The following is a 27,415-nucleotide window of genomic DNA, read 5'->3' on the forward strand; positions in this document are numbered from 1 at the left end:
TATATATATATATATATATATATATATATATATATATATATATATATGTCAGTAGCATTCCTAGACACAAAAAAAATCTAAGTTGAGAGCTAAATCAAGAATACAATCCAATTCACAGTAGCTACAAAGATAATAAAATGCCTAGCAATGCAGCTAGCCAGGGAGGTAAAAAAATCTCTGGAAAATCTTTGCTCAAACAATGCTCCAAAGAAATTATAGATTTCATACACAATGGAAAACAATCCATGCCCATGAATGGGAAGAATTAGTATTATTGAAATGGCTATGCTCCCTAAATAATTTATAGATTCAATGCTATTTCTTAAAAACTACCAATGACATTCACAGAATTAGAGAAAAAAAAAACTATTTTAAAATACACATAGAAACAAAAAATAGCCCATATAGCCTGAGCAATCTTAAGCAAAAAGAAAAAACATTGAAGGCATCACATTAGATAACATCAAACTATACCACAAGGTTATAGTAACCAAAACAGCATGGTATCAGTCCAAAAGTAGACACATAGACAATCGGAACATAATAGAAGGCCCAGAAATAATGATGCACACCTACAACCATTTGATCTTTGACAAAGTTGACAAAAACAAGTAATGGGGCAAGGACTTTCTATTCAATAAGTGGCACTGGGATAACTAGCTAGCCATATGCAGAAGACTGAAATTGGACCCCTTCGTTATATCACATACAAAAATCAGCTCAAGATGGATTAGAAGTAAATGTAAACCCTAAATCTATTACAACCGTGGAAGATAACATAGAAAATACAATTCTGGACATAGGACCTGGCAAAGATTTCATCAAGAAGATGCCAAAGCAATTACAACAAAAACCAAAATTGAGAAATGGAACCTAATTAAAGAGCTTCTGCACAGCAAAAGAAAATCTCAACAAAGTAAACAGACAAGGGAGAAAATATTTGCATGCCATTCATCTGCATCTGACAAAGGTGTAATATTCAGAACGTATAAAGAACTTAAACAAATTAATGAAGAAAAACAACCCTATTAAAAAGTAGGCAAAGGACATGAACACACTTTTCACAAGAAGACATACATGTGGGTAACATACATATGAAAAAATGCTCCAACATTACTAATTATTACAGAAATGCAAATCAAAGCCACAAAGAGATAACATCTCTCACCAGTCAGAATGGCTGTTATTACAGAACTAAAAAATAGTAGATGCTGATGAGTTTGCAGAGAAAAAGGAACACATACACTGCTGGTGGAAATGTAAATTAAGCCATTGTGGAAAGCATTTTGGCAGTTTCACATATAAGTTAAAACAGAGCTACCATTTGGCTCAGCTGTCTTATTATTGGGTATATAACCCAAAGGAATATAAATTGTTCTACTGTAAAGATGGATGCACTTGCTATTCATTGTAGCACTATTTGCAATAGCAAAAACATGGAATTAATCTAAATGCCCAGCAGCAGTAAACTGGATAAAAAATGTGAGATATATATATATATATATATATATATATATATATATACACACACATACACACACACACACACACACTCACGCATATATCTATCTATGTAGAGAGATATATATATCCATATATATATTTTTTATCCATATCCTTGCATGATTATGTAGTACTCCATGGTATATGTGGATTAAAAAATGTAAGATATATATATCTGTATAATATATATCATATATTATATATAATATATATATATATATAGCTATATAATCATGCAAGGAATGAGATCATATTCTTTGCAGCAACATCGATCAAGCTGAAGGCCATAATCCTAAGTGAACTAACAAAGGAAAAGAAAACTAAATACTGCATGTTCTCACTAAGCATTCAGCATATATGGACACCATGGCCTACTTAAAAATGGAAAGGTGGAAGGAGTGTGAGGATCAAAAAACTATCAGGTTCTATGCTATGCTTATTACCTGGGTGACAAAATAATCTGTACACCAAACCTTTGTGGCATGCAATTTACCTATATAACAAACCTGCATATGTACCCTTGAACCTAAAATAAAAGTTTAAAAAAGTATAGCACATACAATTATATACAATATATAATAATTGATAATGATAATAAATGACTATTACATGTTACAAAATCAACTAACATTACAAATAATAATCATAGCCTTAACTCCCTTACAGTTTGGCATATAAACAAGAGAATGAATAATAAAATCATTCTGTACAATTTATGATATATAATATATTATATTTTTAAATGATCAGTGTTGCAATTTTTGTGAAGATTGTTGTAAGCTTTCTAAATTCAGGAATTTGTACTTCATTTTAATGGGAGAATGTTGCTCCTATATATTCTTATAAAAATTTTCAAGGACCTCCTGAGTGGAGGTTCTAACTGAAATTTTAAGCAGTCATACAGCTATGACACAGTAATGTTTTATAAAATTACATAGAAATCAATATGGTACTCACTGAATAGTAACCACCAAAGCACAAATAAAGTGACTTTCATCATCTTTATTCTTTGTTAGACAAAGTCACATCTCATTAGGGACTAGGCTTATTTGTAATGAATTTGCTTGACCCAGATGGTGAAATCTAAATGTAATTGCAATATATCAGCCCAAATTACCTCATGCTGCTGTGGGTGACTCACATGTGCTGTACAATACACTGTTAACGAGAATAACCATGACTGAGTTCAAACATTTTCTAAAGATGTGAGCACATGTGGCACAATTTGGATCTGGATTCACAAAGAATATTCATTAAAGCCACTGAACATTTTGCGCAAGTAAGAATTTTGGTGCTGAGCCCATGGTGTTCATATTACTATGGCAGTCACTATTATCACTAATTATTACCAATGTATGCCTGACCTATAGTATTTAATTATATTCACCCATCTCAAAGAGATTTAATCAAAATGTATTAATTCATATTTGTAAGACACTTTCAAGTTAAAATTGCAATGTAAGGTCCAATTATTAATATATCTTTTCTCAGTGTACCTTAAAAACATGTGTTTGGCAAAAGTTTGTATGTCCCAGAGAATCGCTTAAAATGTGGCATCTTTGATACTAATGCTTTTTTGGTCTCCCTTTCAAGAAAGTATCTTCAAAAGAAGAGTTCTGCATTTTCTGGCCCTTTAATTTATCTCAACTTTGCACTCAATACCTTTTTATCCTGCTTCTCTTTATTAGAAGAAATATAAAAATACACTTTTGAAAAAGGTAGTGGCTGATTCCACTTTCTTTAAAGAACAAATAGAAAATTTTAAATGCTTGCCATTAAATGTAAGTTTGGATGGATTCTATAACTATAGTCCTTTATTCCTAGAAAAAGTGCATTATCTTAGTAAATTAGTGGTAACATTGATAAGTTCTATAGTAAAAAAAAATCTGTAACTTTAAAGATATGGTAATTTTTTACCTAATAGAGATTTTAAAGAAAAATTGTTTTAAAATCTAGCATTTAAATTTAATTAAGCTCTGTAAGGTTTAATGTACTAATATTTGTCCGTGAAACTTGTATACAGCCAATTTCTAAGCATATGGCTTTAGATTATCTAAATTAGCAATGATATTGGAAGTTGTATTTATTGTCTGTTAATATACACAAAAAATAAATTGACATCAGCTAGATGACCAACTAAAGTTGTCTCATGCTTATCCCCTACTTCCCATAAAATAGTGACTAAAACAATAAATAAGCAACTATATTTCAACTGGTTTAAATGAGGAACCATGCTGGAGAGCACAAGGGAGCAGCAAAATCTCTGATGATCATGGAAGCCCAGGATAGTTTCATAGAGAAAGAAATGAGGTATTTTGCCTCACTCAGTCTCCCCTACTAGGATCAGCTTGGAGTGGTAGGGGAGGGTGCAAGGAAGGAACATTTTCTTATGGGAAAAAGATTAGGTGGAAATCCCAAGCAGTCCCCGTTGCCTCTACAAATGCCAACAATTCTTGCATAGAAAAGCCCTAGTCCTCACAGGCCCTGAATCCAGTTTGAAAAGTTTATGCAGCTGCATTGCCTACAGTGAGAGCACACCTTCAGCAAACACATCCCTGCAACCTAAGCTGCTACAGTGCAGTGCATCTTGGAAACCAAATTCACTGCTAGAGTGTGTACTGCCCTAGAGACCAGTAGTGACTGGCTGTCATTATTATTATTATTATTGTTATTATACTTTAAGTTCTGGGGTATGTGTGCAGAACATGTAGGTTTGTGACATAGTTATACACATGCTTTGGTGGTTTGCTGCATTCATCCCCCTGTCATCTACATTAGGCATTCTTCTAATGTTATCCCTCCCAAATCCCCTACCCCCTGCTATCCCTCCCCTAGTCTCCCAACTCCCAACAGGCCCCTGTGTGTGATGTTCCCCTCCCTGTGTCCATGAGACTGACTGTCTTTATGGCCCAGTTTCTGCCATGACGCTACCATTTTCACACAGGTACCTACAGCACCACTACCTCAGCTATTATAAATTGAATTTTTATTTGATGTGCTTTAAAATTCTTCATTAATAGTGTATAGCAATACTACTATTTTTTGTAAGTTGATTTTGTACTCTGCAACTTTACTGACTTCATTTATTAATTCTAACTGGTTTTGGTGGCATATTTAGGGTTTACTAGATATAATATTATGTCATCTGCAAACAGAGAGAATTTTATTCCTTCTTTTCCAATTTGGATGCCTTTTATTTTTTATTTTCTCTTTTTTATTTTATTTTATTTTTTGAGGTGGAGTTTCATTGCTCTGGCTAGGCCTTCCAGCATTATCTTAAATAAAGGTGGTGAAAGTATTATCCTTGCCTTGTTGACAGAATGCAAATCAGACCATCTTAATGATTAACATCAGCTACATGTTCAGTTGTATTAGTCAGGGTTCTCCAGAGGAACAGAACTAATGAGACATATGTGTATATAAAAGGGAGTTTATTAAGGAGAATTGGCTCACACAATCACAAGGTGAAGTCCCATGATAGGTTGTCTGCAAGCAAGGAGCAAGGAAAACAGTAGTGGCCCAGAATGAGTCCAAAAGGCTCAAAAGTAGGGAAGCTTGACAGTGCAGACCTCAGTCTGTGGCCAATGGCCCAAGAACCCCCAGTGAACCACTGGTGGAAGTCCAAGAGTGCAAAGGCTGAAAATCCTGGGGTCTGATGTTCAAGGACAGAAAGCAACCAGCACAGTTGAAAGATAAAAGCAGAAGACTCAATAAGCCAGCTTATCCCACCTTCTTCCACCTGCTTTGTTCAAGCCATGCTGCTATCTAATTGAATGGTGCCTACCCAGAGTGAAGGTGGGTCTTTCTCTCCCAGTTAACTGACTCGTGTTAATCTCCTTTGGCAACACCCTAACAGACCTACCTGGAAACAATACTTTACCAGCTATCTAGGCATCCTTCAATCCAATCAAGTTGGCAGCTAATATTAACCATTATCACACCTGCCAACATAATAATGCCTTGGGAGAAGCCATTTTGAATGTGTTTCCATGATTGTACAATGAAGTTTATCTCAGAAGGGACTTAATTTTACCTTATAGTTTTAAATTCATGGTGTTCAACTTATAATGTAAAGGGAAAAAATGGGGAAACCCAGATATAGAAAGATAGACAATGGAAAATAAGAGTAGAAGCCTGGGCAACAGAGCAAGACCCTGTCTCAAAAAAATATGTATGTATTTAAATTAGTAAGTGTTGGTTAGACAATATAATAGCTAGCTTTACTCGATGAGCAATATATACTTGATTACATTACAGAATTATTTTATTTAAGAAAACAACTTTATTTATGTCAAGGAATCTGGAAAATTTTTGAAGTGGCCATATTATAGAATTTCAAAAACTGTCTGTCTGTCTGTCTGTATATCTATCTATCTATCTATCTATCCATCTATCTACACATTTATCCATACAAACACCCATTTATTCAGCCCTCCAAGCAGTCATCCAAAGGTGTGCTGATGAATGCTTAACAAAGAGTTCCCCACAGTTTAGTAGGGGAGGTTTTTTTTGCAGCATTTGCCAATTTTTATGGTAAATCTATCTACTTACCCATCTATCACCTATCTATGTATTTACATATCTATCCATCCATCTATCTTCTAATTATTTACTATCTAGATATACATAGAAAATATGTTATAGCCACAGTTTATAATAAATTATCAATATCAGTTTTCTGTAAGAGTTTAATTTTGAAAGTCCCAATGTTTTAAAAATATTACTACTTACAGCTGATGTATTTACTGATTGTATATTTAAATTTCCCCTTTTGTTTTACATTGACTAGGATCTTTGTTATTAGTAATAGAAGTAGAAATGGCGGGTGCCCATCTCTTGTTTCAAGTCTTTAAGGAAAAAATTTAGTAAGTCAAAATTCAGTGTCATTTTTATGATAGATATTTTTGGAAATGCTATATTTTAAATTAACTCTATGCAAGTATACAATACATATGGTAAAACATATGAATTTCAGGTGTATATTTAATGTATTTTTACAAGACAAACATATTTGTATAGCAATGTAATAATTCAAGATATAGGATATTTCCAGATAACCAAAGCCTCCTTCGTGCTACTTTTATATTTGTATGCCTCCCTAAGTTTAGTAAGTGTTCAGAGTTTTATTACCACGTATTTATTTGATCTCTTTTTGATATTTATATACAAGGAATTATATACTATATGCTAACTTAGTTTGGGCTGCTTTCCTCAATATGATGTCTCTGTGAGTCATGCATATGTTGTCATATGAAGTCATATTTTATTCTCTTACATTTTGGTATAGTATTTCTTAATAGAAATTTAGCATATTTCATTCATTTTACCATTAATTGCAATTGCAATTAAGATTGTTTTCAATTTGTACTATGACAGAAACAAACTAAAACACTACTAAAGGACTTGCACTTCTGGAAAGATGGAGATGACATACTTTTTATGTCTCTTGCTAAGTACAACTAAGATCTCTGGACAATACATTTAAAACAAACTTAAGAAGGCTCTGAAAGATATAGAGAGGAATAAAGCTAAAGAATCTTGGTACCCAAGGAAGAGCACAGTGGTGAGTTCTCTGGAGATTTTTTTTTTTTTTTTTTGCCTCATGTATTCTAAAGTTGGAAATTGGCAATCCAGAAAAACTGGCAACCCAGAAAACCCTACTACAGATATAAGAAGCCTCAACAAAAGTATGCTCTTTCTAGCTAAAAGTTGAAGGAAGTGCAGCCTAGAAGGATAGAAAACTTTTTGACAAAAATTGTTCTACTTCAGTGTACTACAAAACATTTTAAACAGCAATTACGCAATGTTTAATACAATAAGTTTACTAGTGACTATGTTTGTTTGCAGTACACAATGATGTGGTAGGCCAGGGATGTTCAATCTTTTGACTTTCCTGGGCCACATTCTAGGAAAAAGAATTTTCTTGAGCCACACATAAAATATAAGAACAATAAATATAGCTCATCAGCTAAAAAAGGTTCACAAAAGCTCATAATGTTTTAAGAAAATTTATGAATTTGTGTTGGGCCACATTCAAAGCCACCCTGGGCTGGATGTAGTCTGAGGGCCATGGGTTGGAAAAGCTTGTGGTAGACAATAAAATACAAATTGAGATTTCTATTTGCACATCAATGATCATGTATTGTAATGACAATTTCAAAAAAATATATAATGATACTAACAAATACTGTGTTGTTTGGGTCCAGATTGGTAATAATATAATCAAATGTATTTATATTTCTGAGTCCTTAATATTTGACTTTTAGTCTCTGGATTAATGTTTGATTGGGTTACTCAAATTCTAATTACTAGATATACTAAAGACTGCAAAAATGTTTGTAGTATAATTTTTAAAATTTTGAATCTAAATTAAGAAAAATATGACTCATTTTGTAACACAAGACTTCCAAGTTTGAAAAGTCTTTTAATTTTTTGGAGCTTCTGTCTTTTCAGTATTTGCAGCACCCAGATCATTTCTGGATCTCAGAAACTGTCATGGTGATGAAATTAAATTAAGTTTATTTTATACTAGAAAATGATGGATAAATATAGCATACTAATTAGAATAAAGGCAAAGTATTTCCAGTCATATTTGAGGTTCAGACTTCATGTTTTCTTATGTTACTGACAAAATCACTCTGTGCCTTAGACCATGATGACACCAGAGATGGAGATTAAGGTTTATGTTAGAGTTCTTTCATATTTATATATTAATACACAACAGGCCATGATTTTGTGCTTGAGTTTATTTTTAACTTTGGATGTGAAAAAGGTGAGTCCATTCAATTACCTCTCACCAGGCCCCTCTTCCAACATTGGGGATTAAAATTTGAAATGGGATTTCAGTGGGGAAACAGACCTAAACCATATCTTTCTGCCTGTGTCCCCTCACAAATCTCACAACTTTTTACATTTCAAAACCAGTCATGCCTTCCCAACAGTCCCCCAAAGCTTAACTCATTTTAGCATTAACTCAAAAATCCACAGTCCAAAGTCTCATCTGAGACTTTGGCAAGTCCCTCTCCCTATAAGCCTATAAAATCAAAAGCAAGTCAGTCACTTCCTTGATACAAAGGGGATGCAGGCATTGGATGAATGTTCCCATTCCAAATGGGAGAAATTGGCCAAAACAAAAGGGCTATAGGCCCCATGCTAGTCCAAAATCCAGCAGGACAATTATTAAATCTTAAAACTCCAAAATGATCGACTTGACTCCATGTCTTACATCAAGGTCGCCCTGACACAAGGGGTAGGCTCTCATGGTATTGGGCAGATCCACTCCTGTGGTTTTGCAAGGTAGAGCCCCCACCTCCTGGCCACCTTCATGGGCCAGTGTTGAGTGTCTGTGGTTTTTCCAGGCACATGGTACAAGCTGGTATCATTCTGCGGTCTGGAGGATGGTTGTCCTCTTCTCCCAGCTCCATTAGGCAGTGCCCCAGTGTGGACTCTATGTGGGGTTCCAACATTTCCTTTCTGTACTGCCCTAGCAGAGGCTGTCCATGAGGGCCCTGCCCCTGCAGCAGATTTCTACGTGGACATCAAGGTTTTTCCATACATCTTCTGAAATCTATGTGGAGGTTCCCAAATTTCAATTCTTGACTTCTGAGCACCTGCAGGCCCAACACCATATGGAAGCCACCAAGGCTTGAGACTTGCACCGTCTAAAGCCATGGCCCAAACTGTACCTTGGCCCCTTTTAGCCATGACTGAAGCTGTAGTGGCCGGGATGCAGGGTGCCATGTTCTGAGGCTGCACAGAGGAGCAGGGCCCTGGGCCTGGCCAATAAAACCATTTTTCTCCCCGCTTAGGCCTCTGCGCCTGTAATGGGAGGGTCTGCCACCAAGATCTCTGACATGCCCTGGAGGTATTTTCCCAGTTGTCTTTGTTATTAATATTTGATCCTCATTATGTATACGAATTTCAGCCGCCAGCTTGAATGATTCCCCCAAAAAATGGATATTTCTCTTCTATCTCATCATCAAGCTCGTAATTTTCCAAGCTTTTATACTCCCTGTTAAATGTAAGTTCCAGTTTCAGATCATCTATCTCATGTTCAAAATCTCAAAGATCTCTAGGACAGAGGCAGAAAGTCGCTAGTCTCTTTTCTAAAGCATAGCAAGAATGACCTTTGTTCCAGTTCCCAATAAGTTCCTCATCTCCATCTTAAATCACCTCAGCCTGGACTTTATTGTTCATATCACTATTAGCATTTTAGTCAAAACTAATCAATATGTCTCTAAGAAGCTCCAAACTTTCTTACATCTTCCTGCCTTCTTCTGAGCCCTCCAAACTGTTGCAACCACTGCCTCTTACCCAGTTCCAAAGTCACTTCCACATTTTCAAGTATCTTTATAGCAGTGCTCCACTACCTTAGTACCAATTTACTGTTTTAATTAGATAAATATCTGAGACTGGGCAATTTATACAGGAAAGAAGGTTAATTGGCTCACAGTTTCACATAACTGGGGAGGCTTCAAAAAACTTACAAACATGGTGGAGGGGGAAGCAGTCGTCTTCGCCAGGCAGCAGAAGAAAGATGTGTGAAGGAGGAAGTGTCAAACACTTATAAAATCATCATATTTCATAAGAGCTCACTCACTATCATGAGAACAGAGTGGGGGAAAGTGACCCCATGATCCAATCACCTCCCTCCCTCGACATATGGGGATTACAATTCAAAATGAAATTTTGGTGCAGACACAGAACTACATCATATTACCGTTCAATGTGGATATTTTTGGTGTAAGCTGGACAGGAGAATTCTAATCATAGGATCTGGAAAATTCTGGTGAAGTGACTAATAGCTCACTGAAATTAAAGCTAGCCTTCATAGATGGTAACATAAGTAAAGAAATTCAGAGGCATTTCCAAGTTTCTTATTTACCAAATATAGATACAGTTGAAAAGATTTGTCTCTAATCCAAGATATTGAAGGATTGGTAGTACAATGCTCATTTGCTAACCTTTTTCGTTGCCTGTATCAAAATTCCCTTCTTGATTTTTAGGAATGCTCAATTGCATGAATATCTGACTTTGAAAATTAAAGAAAATAAGTCAGAATAGAAACCTTTTATCTACATCTTTAAATACTGGAAAATGGGAACTTTACTTAGGCTTGGCCAAGTGGATGCCCAGCTGGGACTTTGTTAAGCTAGTGAGGCAAAGGTATAAAAACAGAAAGGAGGTAGATGGTCATATTTGACTCACTGGTGATGGTATTACCAGGCAATAATGGTGGGTGCCAGACAAACTTTCTTGGTGCTATTGCTAATTTTGTTTCTATCCAGCGGTGACACCTGTCCAGTTATCAGTCAGCTCTGTTGCCAGCGACTAAGAAACTCTAATGATATAGTACATATTAAAAGAAATTTAGAAAGTGCATAACAAAAATAAATTTAGAAATATATCCAAGAGTAGTTGTGAACATTGTTGCACAACCTGGATTCCTTAACTTTACAAACAGCTCTAAAACATTTATGATAACTAGTCTATAAAAGTTCAATAAAAGCTCATGTCTTACTGTCTTACTATGTGACAACTATAATTGCATGCTAAATCACTTCTAGTTGTTTAAAAACATGAGGATCTACTGTATAAATAAAATTCAAGCTTGATAAGTCTTTTCCTCCCTTCAGGATGTCAGCACGTAATGGAGTTGGATTTTAGCTTGGTTTTGTTTCATTTTAGGTAGTTTGCTGTTTCTGGTAGTACATTTTAAATTACAGGTATTTGTTAGGATAATGCTAGCTTCTGTAACAAAGTCACATGTGATTGAAATATGATAAAGTTTATATTTTATTCATATAAATTCCAAAATTTGTGTTCCTAGACAAGAGCAGGTCTATCTTCAAAAGAGTGATTCGAGGATCCTGAATTTTTTCTTCTTGGGGCTCTCTCTTTTTCAACACCCATTCAAGTTAAGGAAAAATAATTGTTAGTCATTACATATGGAAAGCTGTTATGTTTGAGACCTGGATACAATAGAAGCTAATATTCTACTGGCCATGTTTTAGGCTTATAACCCCATCTAACTGCAAAATAGTTGAGAAACATAATTTAGTTGTGTTCTCAGAAAGAAAAGAAGACTAGTTTGATGAAGAACCTACCAGTATACATCACGTGTTAATTCTATGGCAAACAGTTATTCACCCTATAGTCAGAATGAGCAAAATTAAAAATGCAAATACACACATGTAACTCTCTAAGCCTAAAGTGTTTACTTTTACTCCATTGCCTTCCACATAAGTTCTTAGCTCTATAACATTATATAAAAGTCACTAAAATCAAGATACTTCTAATTTATTTAACCTTGATTCGTGAGTTTATACATAGTAAACTTCAACCATACAAAACTAATTCTTCAAATTTGCAACCTATATTCTCAAACCTGGCCTATTGTATATATTATTACTTCTATGTGAAATGACTTGATATTTCATGTTATCTGATTATTTCTATTTGTTCTTCATATCTTAATTCAGAATAACATAATCTAGCAAACATACATTCCTTTTCTATTGCACTCATACAATTTATACCACATCACACAACTGCCTCTGTGATGAGATAAAATAATTACTTTATAAATATACCTGAGCTTTCTCTTCTTTCTATCAGCTATAGAGGAATCTCAGTTTATGTCAATTAATTTTCCTTGCTCCTCTCTGAGATAGAATGTTACCAACCAAGAAGAGGTCTATAGGCTTTTATCAATAAAATCACAAATATGTAGGAGAATTGGGCAGGAAAATGTCAAATGGATAGATTCTTCCAAATTTATCAGAGAGAAAAGAAAATAATTTCATCACTCAAATGCCAATAGATAATAGCTAGAAGACATGGCATGTAATAAACGCAGCAAATGTGAAAGGGTAGGGAAGATATGGAGGAAAGAAAGTAATCATGAACTTGATACATGAGGAAAGAGAAACCTTGAGGAGATGAGGGCTTTAGAAGGAAAAATATTGGTGTTCTCCACATTCTAGGAGGTTTCTTCAAGAACAAAGAAGGGAGATAAGTATGAGAATCAATGTTCGTATAGTGTGTTCCCTTCAAGGAGAAACCGTTCTGCAGCTGATTTATACACAGAATGGAAGGGATATAGTATTGGAAGAATGCCTCTAGTCCTGCCCTCTCTGATTGTGACTTTTTCTTCAGCGCGGAAGGACTGTATTAGAATTGTTAAGGTTGACACAAAGCCTCAGCATGCCTAGCTCAGACAAGTTTTAATTCTCTAACTGGAAAACTCTGTCTGCAAATCATGTTTTTATTTTTTTTTTTCTTTTTGTTTGTTTTGCCTTGTTTTCTGTGCAATAGGCACTGGGGAAGAGTAAGGAGAAAATTCTAAATTACCCTTCCACTTTACCTGAAGGCATTAAGGAGACCTATAAAAAATATTAAAACGAGATTCTCCAAACTAGCTTTAAATATAGTATTGCTGATCTTTGGCTAATTCTAATGCATATTTTTCATTTGAATTAGAAATAGTAGGGTGTAATTTGTGATTAAGCATCATCTTAAAACCCAAACAGATTTTTTAAGTAGAAACTCAGAGTCTTAAATAATTAATTATAACCATGGAAGGACTTTCTGTTTCCATCTAACTCTAAACCCTTCCTTTATTTCTAAATTAAAGGCACTTAATTTTATAATACATCTCTAGTTGCCTAACACCTTTCATCTAAAGAACTCAAAATTTGTATGGAGAAAAGCTCTCTCCATAATGCTAGTAAGAGAAAATTGGACATGGCTTACTAGACTGAGAGAAAAGTGTGGTTGGATTATAAATCTTGTCCTTGCAGGCAATGTTTCTCTCATATTTATAGAATCTCTAATGGTAACTATTTTTTGCAATGCTTAGTTGTAATGTATTCTGCCATGTTATTTCTAATTCCCAGTAAATATTATTATAATGCAAGGTTAAATTTTTATGAGAATGATGAAAATTGTTTTTGTAAATTAGCATGACATTATGATCTACTTAAGAAACAAGATGTTTTATTTCCCTTCTTGCCTTGGACATAGCCAAAGCCTCAAATCAAAAATATGAAACGCATATCTTTCATTTCATATATGACATGAAATGAAAAAACTATCTGGCTATTCTTCACTTTTCAATTTCTGATTTTTTCCATCTGAAAATTTGAACAACAACTTGAGTGTGAATTGAAATAAAATTGAAAAAGAAACAAGTGCCTTATTTTCTCATACAGAGCCTCTGACTTTTATATGTAATATAATCTTATGTCATTTCTAGTTAGCATAAAACCAGTATTCACAATCTTATTTATTGAAATAACTTACTAGTTTTGATGATGAGCTAACAAAAAAATAAAAGATACAAGAAAATTCATTTTATTAACAATTGACTTTTTCTAAAATAATTATGAGAAAATTATAGAAAATCACTACCTGTCATCAATCACCTTACAGAGTTTGATCTGAGACTATAATGATAAAATTATTTGGTGCTATAAGGTAATAAAATAGGAAGTGCATATATAATTTGTATATATATGTAGATGAGTGTGTACATACATATATATTTTAAGAATGTCTCCAACAAAGTTTTGACATCCTTTATTTGCTAATATTTTAAGTATTATATAATTATACAATGTATAATTAATTAAATATTTCTTTTTTTAAATATGCCTGTTAAAAGTTTTACAGTGTCTCATTTTAGTTGTTCCCACACATTATAAAATGTTTGAAATGTATCTTTGAATAATTAAATCTTCGTTTGACTACTTACTATTTAAGTTGTTAAATACAGTCTTTGTTTATCCATTATTTCATGCCTACCCCAAAGAAAACAAAATAACCATGAGATATTAGTTGTTGCTTAAAATTTATTTTGAAAAAAATTTAATAATATATATCATCTTACTCAAATACAATTCCACTGTACCAATGGAAGGATATGAAAAGACACTCCTTGAAAGAATTCATTTATGCAACAAACATATGGAAAAAGCTCATCATCACTGGTCGTTAGAGTAATGCAAATCAAAACCACAACGAGAAACCATCTCATGCCAGTTAGAATTTCAATCAATAAAAAGTCAAGAAACAGATGCTGGAGAGGATATGGAGAAATAGAAACACTTTTATACTGTTGGTGGGAGTGTAAATTGGTTCAACCATTGTGGAAGACAGTGTGGTTATTCCGCAAGGATCTAGAACCAGAAATACCATTTCACCCAGCAATCCTATTACTGTATATATACCCAAAGAAATATAAATCATGCTACCATAAAGACACGTGCAATTCTATGTTCATTGCAGCACTGTTTACAATGGCAAAGACATGGGACCAACCCAAATGCCCATCAATGATAGAATGGATAAAGAAAATATGGCACATATACACCATGGAATACTATGCAACCATACGAAGGATGAGTTCATGTCTTCTGCAGGGACATGGATGAAGCTGGAAACCATTATTCTCAGCAAACTAACACAGGAACAGAAAACCAACCACCACATGTTCTCACTCATAAGTAGGAGTTGAACAATGAGAACACTTGGGCACAGGGAGGGGAACGTCATACACCAGGGCCTGTCGAGTAGTTTGGGGATAGGGAAGGGATAACATTAGGAGAAATATCTAATGTAGATAATGGGTTGATGGGTTCAGCAAACCACCATGGCATGTGCATACCTGTGTAGCAAACCTGCATGTTCGTCACATGTATCCCAGACCTTAAGGTATAATTTTAAAGAAAAAGAATTACAAAAGTTTTATATTAACATCAAAGAGAAAACTGAGAGCTAGTGGTATTAGAGTAGTACTATATTCGAAAAAATCTGAAGGTTAATTTTTTTAAAAAATATATCTTGAAAGTGCCTTTCATTAGTAAGCTTTCATAACACTGCTAATGTACAGTGAAGCTGCTAAATAGCACAGTCGAGCGCATCTTATATTGATATTTGCTGGAAAGCAGTTAAGGTACTAAAGGAGAAAGTTTAAAGTTACTTATTCTTCATATGATCTTCCATATATAAGTGCTACATTCAATATTTTTTAGAGGAAATTTAAGATTTGTGATTATGTTCAGGCTTTATCATGAGACATCCCTGGTACTGGATGTTTGTTCTACCATCTCTTTCAATTTTCATTAATTTAACAAATACTTTCTTGAGCACAGCTATATACATACCATAATGAGGTTATTGAAATGATTGCGAGCAAATTCCAACAAAATTCTTGTTATTTATGCTCTCTAAATGTCAGTTTCTCATAAACATTTAATTATAATAATTATAATATTTACCCTATAAAATAATAAAAACATTCCTTGCGTGACTAACCTATTAACATATACAAAATTTTGCTGGTAAGAATAACAATATAGAAAAGGATTTTACACATCCTAGACATCAAATGAATGCAGAGTCAAAGTTGAATTACATGTAAATAGTGACATCCTCGGTTACCACTCTGCTAAAAATCAGCAATTAAAAATGATTTGCAGTAAAAATATATGAATTTATTTCTGAAGTCTCACAGAGAATGTACAGCAGGAAAAATAGACTGATATGTATATAAGTGTATATGCATATATAATGTGTATTTTTATATATGTTTATACAAACATTTACATATATGTTGTATACAGATACATAAGTTTCTTACTCCATTTTGGTTGTTTTGCATTACACATTTTTTATGCATGTAAAGTTAGTAGAAAACGTCATTCTAAATTTCAGAGACATTAAGAAGTTTGAACAAGAATATACAATGCACACCTAGTGAGTTGCCAGGAGTCGAATCTAATTTTAATCTGATTCAAAAGTCCTTGCGTTTTATACTATGCCATTGAGACAGTAATGACAGTGGTGGTATTAGTTGACTTTCAAACACTTGTTATCACATAGATCCCACATTTGAGGATGGTCTCAAATGGCTATAAGTATATTAAGCAACTGGAAATCAACAGGAGGTCATAGTCAAATACAAAAAAAATCAATATTAGAAAGGTATGACAAACTGTTCCTATACCTCTATTTAGTTAACTCTTTTATTCCACTGCCAAACACACTCATTACCATTGGAGTTGTGCCACTAGCTTCCTGCCAAACTTTTTCTCATGGTGTCTTCTGTGCACCTCTCTGAGGTGCTTTTTAGATTATATTTTCTCCTTATAATACGCTTTCCAATACATGGCAAACAGACCAACAATACAAGGGTTTTTAAAAAGGTGATAAAGGTATTTTAATTCTTTCAAAAAAGAAGAATCTTCTACAAAAAAAAAGGACTTTGATACAACAGAGAACCATAGTCCCTGTCCTCACAGAAGTGACAATGTGGGAGATGTTAGACGCTAACCAAGTAATTAAAAATAAAGTGCAATGGCCAATAAAAGAGGAATGAATTTAATTAAATGAGGGCATAGAAGAAGTATTTAATCTACACTAGTTAGAAAGGCTTCCCAGAATAAATATAAAAGGTTATTAACAATGGGAAGGGGCATGGTGGAGGGAAGGATATCTCTAGATAAAAGGACATTTTGTTCAAGGCTCTCACAATGAGAAAACAAGACACTGTGTAGTCAAAATCTAACCCTCTGAGTCCGAGCACTTAGAATGAAGACTTGTGCACTGTTTACAATAGCAAAGACCTGGAACCAACCCAAATGCCCATCGATGATAGACTGGACAGGGAAAATGTGGCACATATACACCATGGAATATTATGCAGCCATCAAAAACGATGAGTTTGGGTCCCTACTGACAGAAGAGCAGAAGATCAAACACTGCATGTTCTCACTCACAGGTGGGTGTTGAACAATGAGAACACATGGACACGGAGAGGGGAGCACTACACACTGGGGTCAGTTTGGGAGAAATAGGGGAGGGACGATGGGGGGTGGGGAGTTGGGGAGAGATAGCAAGGGGAGAGATGCCAGATGCAGGTGATGGGGAGGAAGGCAGCAAATCACACTGCCACGTGTGTACCTATGCAACAATCTTGCATATTCTTCACAGGTACCCCAAAACGTAAAATGCAATAAAATAAATAAATTGGAAAAAAAAAAAAAGAATGAAGACTTGTGTGTATATTTGCAGAAAAAGAAAGAAGCTAGATTGTGCAAGACCTTGAAACCATGTTAAAGATTTTGCTCTTACGGGCAAAGAAATTTTATTTCATGGTTTTAATACTATGTTAGTAAAACTTATTAACTTCTTAACTTTTTTAAAAAAAGCTACCACTTTGGTAAATAGTTTGTAAAAATCAATGGTGAATGTGATGGCACCAAGTCAAAGAGTGTTGCTTCTTAATTTTCTGGGTGAGAAATAGTTCTATACTGTAAGAATGTTTTTTTTAGGATGAGAGGTTTTAGGAGGGTCAAGGTTTTCAGGTTTTTCAACATAGATATTATTTCCCCATATGCAAAGGCCACATTTTTCATGCTAGGAGGCCAATGTTGGCCTAGTATCCAAACATTAGTGAAAGTACAAGTGAAGAATTCAGTTTAAAATATTCTTACTATACAACCTAAAGTAGCAAGGTTGTTTTAGAAAAAGGGTGAATATATTTATCAGATGGATGGGATAAAATTTTGGTGGACAATATAGAGGGTTTTTTTTGTAATATCTATTATGTAACCATAATATTATGTGTATTATATCATATATATTTTACATATAGAAATTTTGAACTTTTAAGACATAATATTGTAATATATTTTACATACAAATATTTCTCAAACTTAGTTGTATGTAATAATACAGAGAGATCTGCTATAGTCTTCATATGATTTTCCTTAATATTAAAATCTTGCGTAAGTATAATGCAATATCACACAAAACAAAATGACATTGATACCTATTCAGATTTCACCACTTTCACTTGCTGTCATTTGTATGTGCAAGTATACACATTTAGTTCTAGGCAACATGCACATTCATGACACAATATTTTTTACAAGTATGGAAGTAACAAATTACATGTGAATTTGATGTAAATGTAACTGCATGATAAAAAATGATAATTTATGGTATGCATACATAGGATAAAGGGAAAATGTCAAGTATAATATAGAGATATTATTTCAAGATAAATGTGAACCAATTATAAAACGTATATGTCAAAATATTATTTTAAAGAAAAGATAGGAATCATGTTTATATTTCGGCATCATTATAACTTTTATTATCATTTTAGAAAATGTTAATAGGTAAAGACCCACTGATACTTTTTATGAAGCATAACTGCTTATAAAATATTTAAGTTTTTTAGTTATAGGGGAAAATATACTCTTTTTTCAAAAATCATGCAATAAAACTGAGTCCATTGCCATCAATTTTTGTAGAGGAATAAATGCTTCTGCCACTGCTGGGCTGAGGTTATAAAAGTGACTTAAAATGATACAATTTCCATTTTTCATTTAAATGATGTCAGTGTTTTGATATTAACTTTAAGGTGAAAAAAAATTTTGCTATTGAGTAAATTATGGTATTAGTTATTTTTGTTCATTTTTTTCTAACTGTGACTGATTAACTGAGTTATAAGCTGAAGGAAAAATAATGGAAATATTAAACTAAATGTAGTTATTTGAATGCTGGTGTTTGATATTAGCATTTTATTGTGACAGTTTCTATAAATAGTATATCTTTAAGTACACTTTAATTTTATTAGATGTGAATGAAAATAAGATCTAATAAAATTAAAGTGCCTGGCTAATTTTTGTGTTTTTTTAGTAGAGAGGAGGTTTTACCATGTTGACCAGACTGGTCTCAAACTCCTGACCTCAAATGATCCTCCAGCCTTGGCCTCCCAAAGTGCTGGGATTACAGGCAAAGCCACTGTGCCCAGCCCTTTCTTTTTTCTTAATTCTCCAAAAGTTTTGTCATGTTATTAGCGGTACATTTTCATGAAAATGTACCGCTAATAACTATATTTCTCCTCTTCATTGTTAATTCTACCAGCTAGTTTTTTCTTGACTTTTTTTTGCAATGGGGTGGAACCTGAATCCTTTAGTAGCTTGATAAAAACTGTTTGAATTCAATGGAGGCCTTATAAAGAAATATATTTCTCAGAAGAAGCCAGTTAGGAGGCAAACAGACTGAGATCTTTCAGGGCTGAAAACATATCTTACCAAAGTTATGTAAATGTAACAAATATGAGATGTGACATAAAATCAATGTTTAATAAATATTTATATGATTGGATATTAAGTGCTCAAGAAATTATTTTATAGAATTGTACAACTAATGTCTGTTGATACCATAATCTGACCTAGATAATAACATTGCTACCAGAGGGATTATGAATCTAAAATATCAGTAATATGTTTTATATTTAACTCAAAATTTCTTTATTATTATAAGTTCTGGGGTACATGTGCAGAACATGCAGGTTTGTTACATAGATATACATGTGCCATGGTGGTTTGCTGCGTCCATCCCCCCATCATCTACATTAGGTATGTCTCCTATTGTTATCCCTCCCCAATCCCAGACTCCTAGATCTCCCATTCCCTAACAGGCCCCACTGTGTGATGTTACCCTCCCTGTGCCCATGTGTTCTCACTGTTCAACACCCGCTTATGAGTGAGAACATGTGGTGTTTGGTTTTTTGTTCTTGTGTCAGTTTGCTAAGAATAATGGTTTCCAGCTTCATCCATGTCCCTGCAAAGGACATGAACTCATTTGTTTTTATGGCTGCATAGTATTCCATGGTGTGTATGTGACACATTTTCTTTATCCAGTCTGTCATTGATGGGCATTTGAGTTGGTTCCAAGTCTTTGCTATTGTAAACAGTGTCGTAAGAAACATATGTGTGTATGCGTCTTTGTAATTTAATGCTTTATAATTCTTTGGGTATATACCCCATAATGGGATTGCTGGATCAAATGGTATTTCTAGGTCTAGAACTTTGAGGAATCGCCACACTGTCTTCCAGAATGGTTGAACTAATTTACACTCCCACCAACAATGGAAAAGTGTTCCTATTTCTCTACATCCTCTCCAGCATCTGTTGTCTCCTGATTTTTTAATGATTGCCATTCTAACTGGCATGAGACAAAAATTCTATAGTGCTGTGGCTGATACAGACAGCAGCAGCAGCAAACAGTCCTTTGTAGTCTGCGAAGATGTGGAAGACATACATTTTACTGGTCTCCTAATCCTTCTACTTCTGGTGCTTTAACAGAAATTTTTAGATCCTGAAAATCTGAAGAAATTCTACACCCTTCTCCCCTTGTCCTTAGTGGAATATCTAGTTTCTTAACTCAGCAAATTAGTTGACCTAAATTGGTGATGAGGAGGAAACAAGCAAGCAAACAAACAAAAACACTAATGAGATGCTTCCAGAAAATAATACATTTATTGTTGATAAACATATTCTGTAAAATCAAAAAGAAATTTTCCTTAAAATTATGAGAATTAGGATGGAGAATCTAAAAATGTTAATACCATAAAGCTGGATTGCAATTAATGTAGAATTTTAAAAGTTAAACATTTGAAAGTTCAATGATAACATGTTTACACAGGGGTAAGATTACACAATGTTGATCAAAGAAAGTAACACATTATTAAAGGATTAATAATTATGAACCTGATACTGTGTTAGTTATTTTGATGTGAATTAGTTTATCTTCGTTGCTAATAGTAACGTAACAATAGTATTGACAGCCTTATTCTAAATTGAAAAATAATATATGAAAGCTATTTGTTGCTTTAGAGTTATTTGGTTAGTAAGTAGTAAAGCCATAATTTTAATACATATCCTCCCTTCAAGTTACAAAATACATCCCTGCACCATCAATATAAAAATAGAGAGAACTTCATTTTAGGTAAAACTTTATTATAGATAAATAAGAGAAGTAGAGAAAATGTGAATATGCTTCTAAACTGCATGAGTTACACACATAGTTACCGTTACTTGTGCTTTTCATTCTTATGCAGACTTAAATTTTCATCTAGTGTCATAGTCCTCATACCTGATGAACTTCCTTTAAGATTTCTTGTACTGAAATTCTGCTGGTAATTAATTGTTCCAGCTTTTTTTAATGTCTAAAAACATCTTCATTTCACCTTCTTTTCTTTGTTGGTGGTTTATGCTCTTATTTAACTAAACATTTTATTTTGACATAATTGTACATTCATATGCAGCTATAAAATGTTATTAAAAAACTCCATATATTCTTTATCATGATAAAAGAAACACTTCAGCCAAATTAAATTTTTAAGTAAGTAATGAATGATTCATGAATTGGGCAGCCTCTCCAGCCACAGTAGGCTTTATTATATCAATTTGTGTATGTTTACTAGCATGTGCTATGGCAATTACAATAAATTTTCACTCAATGTCATGAACAGGTTTAAGAAATTGCAACTTTGAACAAAACAACCTGTCGCAGGTCCTTGAATAAAATTGGTTCACCCTAACATTAATGACAGAAACAATTGGTTTCATTATACATTTCCATTACAGTTGCAGTTTCCAAGAATATTGTTTAATGATGATAATTGGGGACTTACTGTATATAAACATATGTCCTTTATCATAATGCACTGCCAACACTTAACCACTTCTAGTGAAGTATGAAAACTTTACTTCCATTTCAGTTCCTTTGCCTTATTAAAGATCATTTTTGTGAGTATTAACTGTTGTTGGTTTAATTTTATTACTGTTCAATTTTTATTATATTTATTGTTGTCATATTTATTATTTTTACTGGGAAACCTAATGACATTAAATAGTCTATTTTATTTACTCATATTTATGCTTTTTCCATTGTTCTTTCTTTTTTCTTTTATTTCTTTCTCTTTTTTTTTTTTTAATTTTTGTCATTCTTGCTCTGTCCTCCAGAATGGAGTTCAATGGCGTGATCTCAGCTCACTGCAACCTTGGACTCCCAGTTTCAAGTAATTCTCCTGCCTCAGCCTCCCAAGCAACTGGGATTACCCCAGGCATCTGCCCCCATGCCTGGCTAATTTTTGTATTTTTTTAGTAGAGAGAAGGTTTCACAATGTTGACCAGACTGGTCTTGAACTCCTGACCTCAAGTGATCTTCCGGCCTTGGCCTCCCAAAGTGCTGGGGTTATAGGCATAAGCCACTGCGCCCAGCCCTTTCTTTTTTCTTCATTCTCCACAAGTTTTATCATTTTATTGTTCAAAGAACATCCTTTAGGCATTCTTTAACAGTAGGTAGGCTAGAGACACATTCTTTTATCTTTCCTTCATCTGAGAATATCTGTATTTCTCCTCCGAAATACTGGATATCCAAACAACAACTAGACTTAAAACAGAACTCTGATTCACAGTCTGCAACAATCAGCCTGGAAGGCCAAACTACAACTTGCGGTAAATGGTACAGGAAGCCCAACCACAACTTCGGTAGTAACAAAGCCGAACAATCAAAACTTTAACGGCAACTGACAGGTTTCCTAATTTTGCCCTCACTTCTGACTTAGGAACAATTGAAGAAATCCAAACACACCTTTCTAACTAATGAAATAGGATTCCCTAGTTATCCTACCTCCAACTTCCCCATCCCAGCTGCCTCCAATCAAGGGATGTCAGAAACCATCTCTTTTTCCTCCTGTAAAGCTTTCCTCCTCCTCTGCTTGGCTTTGAATTTCTGCCAGATCCAAATGGGTTTCTGACTCCTTTGCTATATCAAACTCTGAATAGACTTTGCTTATTCTCATTGGGCTGATCATTTATTCAAACACCTTCATTCTTTAAGTGTAGTTCTCACAGATAAGAATTAGTAGTGGACAGGTTTTTTTTTCCATACTTCAAAAATTTTATGCCACTTCCTCCATGGTTTCAGATGAGAAAATTAGCTATCATTTGAATTAACCTACTCCTGTAAGTAATGTGTTGTTCCTCTTTTGCTGCTTTCAAACTTTTAAACATTTCTTCAATCTTCACATGTTTAATTTTGACTTATCTACTGTGGATTTGTGTCAGTTTATCCTATTTGTGGTTTTCTCAGCTTCTTAAATCTTTAGGTTTATGTATTTAACCAAATTTTGGAAATTTTCAGCCAGTATTTCAGCCACTTTCTATTTCCTCTCCTTCTGAGACTTTGATGATATGAATGTTAATTAAAAAAAAAAAATGTCCTATAGTCCTGGAGGCTCTAATATTTTTTATGTCTATATCTTCTCTGATATTCCAGTTGGGCAAATTCTATTGATCTGTCCTCAAGTTCACTGATTTTATGCTATATCTTTTTTTTAATTGCATTTTAGGTTTTGGGGTACAGGTGAAGAACATGCAAGATTGTTGCATAGGTACACACATGGCAGCCTGATTTGCTACCTTCCTCCCCTTCACCTATATCTGGCATTTCTCCCCATGCTATCTCTCCCCACCTCCCCACCTCCTGCTGTCCCTCCCCTATTACCCCCAACAGAGCCCAGTGTGTGATACTCCCCTCCCTGTGTCCATGTGTTCTCATTGTTTAACACCTGCCTATGAGTGAGAATATGTGGTGTTTGATTTTCTGTTCTTGTGTCAGTTTGCCGAGAATGATGGTTTCCATGTTCATCCATGTCCCTACAAAGGACACAAACTCATCGTTTTTGATGGCTGCATAATATTCCATGGTGTATATGTGCCACATTTTCCCTGTCCAGTCTATCATCTATATCATTTTTATACCACTACTGAGCTTATCTAGTAAGGGTTTTTTCTTTCAGTTGTAGTGTTTTTCATCTTTACAATTTCCATTTTACAACTCATGTCTTTGCTGAGATTTTCAATTTTTAAAATTTGTTTCAAAAGAATCTGTATCCTCTGATTAAAATATTTTTTAGGATGGCAGTTTTAAATTCCTTGTTAGATAATTCCACCATTGAATTCTTCTCAGTGTGACTATCAGTTATTTGTCTTTTCTCATTCCAGTTGTGATTCTTCTCTTGGAATGACATGTGATTTTTTATTTTGTCCTGGACATTTTATCCATTATGTTAAGAGACTCTGGGTCTTATTTAAATCTTTTTTTTTTTTTTTTCAGTCAAGTGCTTTAGTACATAGGTCTTGCCCTATTTTTGTGGGCTCTGCTTTCAGTGACATTTTTTTTTAAGCTTTCTTAGTGTTATTTTAAAAGGTCTTAGTGTCAACAAATACTGTTCCCTAATGGTGCTGTCACATAAGGAGGTGGAAAGAGCTTCCCCAAGCTAGGTTTCCTTGTGCCTCTAGATGGAGCAGTGTGGTCTCTGACCCATGAAGTTGAAGTCTATTTTCAGTACTGAGCGGTTGTGGCAGTATCCCTCTAGCCAAATCAGAGCCACTTTGCTGTTTGGTGTCTCCCAGTAGGTAAAGAGGTACTTCAGCCCTGAGGGGTGAAGAGTACATTCTGTGTCAGTTTGCATATTGTGGTAAGATTCCCCTTGCTTGTGTCCCCTGGCCACCAGATGTATCTAAGTTAAGCAGGGATGTGTCAGACCCATAGAAAGAAAAACGCCTTTCAGTCTAGATATTTGCTCAAGTGTCATTCCCCTTGTCAGATCCACCTCCGCCCCCCACCCCATTCCCGCGGCATGTTTCCACATGAAGAAATAGATCATCAGGTGCAGATTGGAAACAAAGCCCTCTCTTTGGCAACTTAATGTTAGTGGGACTCCCCGTTAATCCCCTTTGCCAATGCTTCTGCACTCACTTGATGCTGTTGCTGGCACTGCTCTTTAATCCCAGGAGGAATAAGCCTACCTGGCCACCATCTGTTCGATTGGTAGTCAGGATGTGAATTTCCTTTAGAAGCCCACCTCTAGACTATTATTGAGTGGGGTCTCATAAAACTTTCTGCTATTACATAGTTTCTCCAGTCCTGGGATCCATTACCAATTGCCTTCTTCTGTTTGCCTTTAAGAGATCTCCTTGATTGCCTTTTCATTATTTTCATGGCTTCTAGTTGTATTTAGCAGGAAGGAGAATGGAGGGAGGAATCTACGCCATTTCGCTCATATTCTCCCTTTTGGTGGAATGTATTTTCACTGTGTATAGAATTTTAGGTTAACTGCTTTTTTTTTCTTCAGATCTTTGAAGATATTGGCATTTGTTTCCTGTTACAAATCATAAACCTGTTGTTAAATCTTATCCTTTTTTGTTTACAATCTTTGCTGCTTTTTCACATTTTTCTTTATTTTTAAGCAAGTTCTTTACTGTGAGATTTTGATACTGTTTCTTCATGTTTCTGTGTTTGTAGGTTGCTGATATCCTGAGATTTATGGCTTAAAGTTTTTGTCATATTTGGAAATTTTTCACCTACACTTTTTTGAAGTATTTTTGTGTTACCCTTCACTTCTTCAGTTACTTCATTTACACTTAATTTAGGTTGCTTGAAGTTGTCCTGTAGAGCATTCTTCATTATTACTAGTTTATTATTTTGTTACTTTTTCTCTCTATTTTTAATTTTGGATAGTTTCTTTGGGTGTATCTTTGAGTTCACTAAACATTTCTTCTGAATTATTTAATTTGCAGCTAATCTCATCCCATGAAATTTTCATTTTAGGCATTTCAGGCATTTCTGTTTGTTTCTTTCTTTCTCTGTTTTTATTTATTTTTTGTTGTTGTTATCTCTAGAGAAGATTTCTTAACCGGTTTCAAATTATATTCCTGTATCTGCTAACAAATCGAATTCTACCCTGAAAATGATATCTTCAGTAGAGTTCTTTGACATTTCCAGCAAAAATATGCCATCTAATAAATAAAAGTTAACACAAAAATCTGTACAAATTGCATCTGACAATAGCTTAGCAGGAAAAAAAACAAACAATTGCCACTCTGGGAAATTAATTCTAGAGTTTGATGCCTACACTGTTGGTTTCTAATGAAATAACTTCTATTTAAATAACACAATTCTCTATCAACATATTAATCTGCAAATGATGCGTTCATATAGAGAGCTTTCAGTGGCACATGTTTGTACTGTTGTCATACTCCATTTAAATTTAGCTTTAAAGAACCTTAGGGAAACACCATTTTGCAACATTCTAATTTGCAAGGTTTTCTGGGAGTATATTTCCACATTAAACATAACATCCCATTACACAGTTTAAAAGTGTTATTAAAAGATGCCTGTCCTCAATAAATGAAGTATAATATCCATGGAGGGAGTGGTAAAGAAGAAAGAAAATATTAAAATTATGATTTGTTATTCACAATTATTGCTGTTTCTGTATGTTCCATTATATTTTTAGTGAGTTACCAGAATGTGAAATTATTCTGACTTTTAATTGTTGGGTAGAAAAAAAAAGGATTAGGGAAGAAGTAGAAGCAACATTTACCCAGGACTGATGCAATGATTTAGAAAAAGAAGTTTTCTTTTAATATCTTGAGAATGGGCTTTGCTTTTCAAGTTTATGTCAGGTTATATTTGTGAATATATTTCTCTATAATGTGAAACTTGAGCATCATCTTTCTTGACTTTTGGAGCACCTGGAGGAATTTGAGAAGGTGTGTCCTTTGGAGCTTTTGGAATTATTTAAAGTAGTTCTTTGCACTCCATCTTCAATAAAGAAAATCATTATATTATTATGAGGTGTGATAAAAAATGGCAAGTTTTTTTTTAAATAAATAACATGAGGGGCTGGAATGCAAGAAAGAATTTAGAGTCATGCAAGAAAGAATTTATAGAACTTAAAATGTCAATTTATTTTTAGATGTAAACAATTTTTCCTATAGTAAAATTTATCCTATAGTAAATTTATCCTATAGTAAAAAAAAAATCTTATAGTAAAATTGTTTACATCTAAAAATAAACTGTTATTTATTATACACAAATTTCCCCTATGTCACATTACCATACCATGTTGATACTGCTGATAGAATCAATCCTGAGGATTTTAATGGTGTTAATAAATGTAGCTTGTGTTTTACTCCTTTGAAAATTTTATATTGATTATATCTATGTAATGGAAAAATGAAAATAGCTTATGTTTCAA

This window comes from Sapajus apella, unplaced genomic scaffold (genome assembly GCF_009761245.1).
Source record: "Sapajus apella isolate SASKATOON/1434 unplaced genomic scaffold, GSC_monkey_1.0 scaffold24, whole genome shotgun sequence".
Taxonomy (NCBI): domain Eukaryota; kingdom Metazoa; phylum Chordata; class Mammalia; order Primates; family Cebidae; genus Sapajus; species Sapajus apella.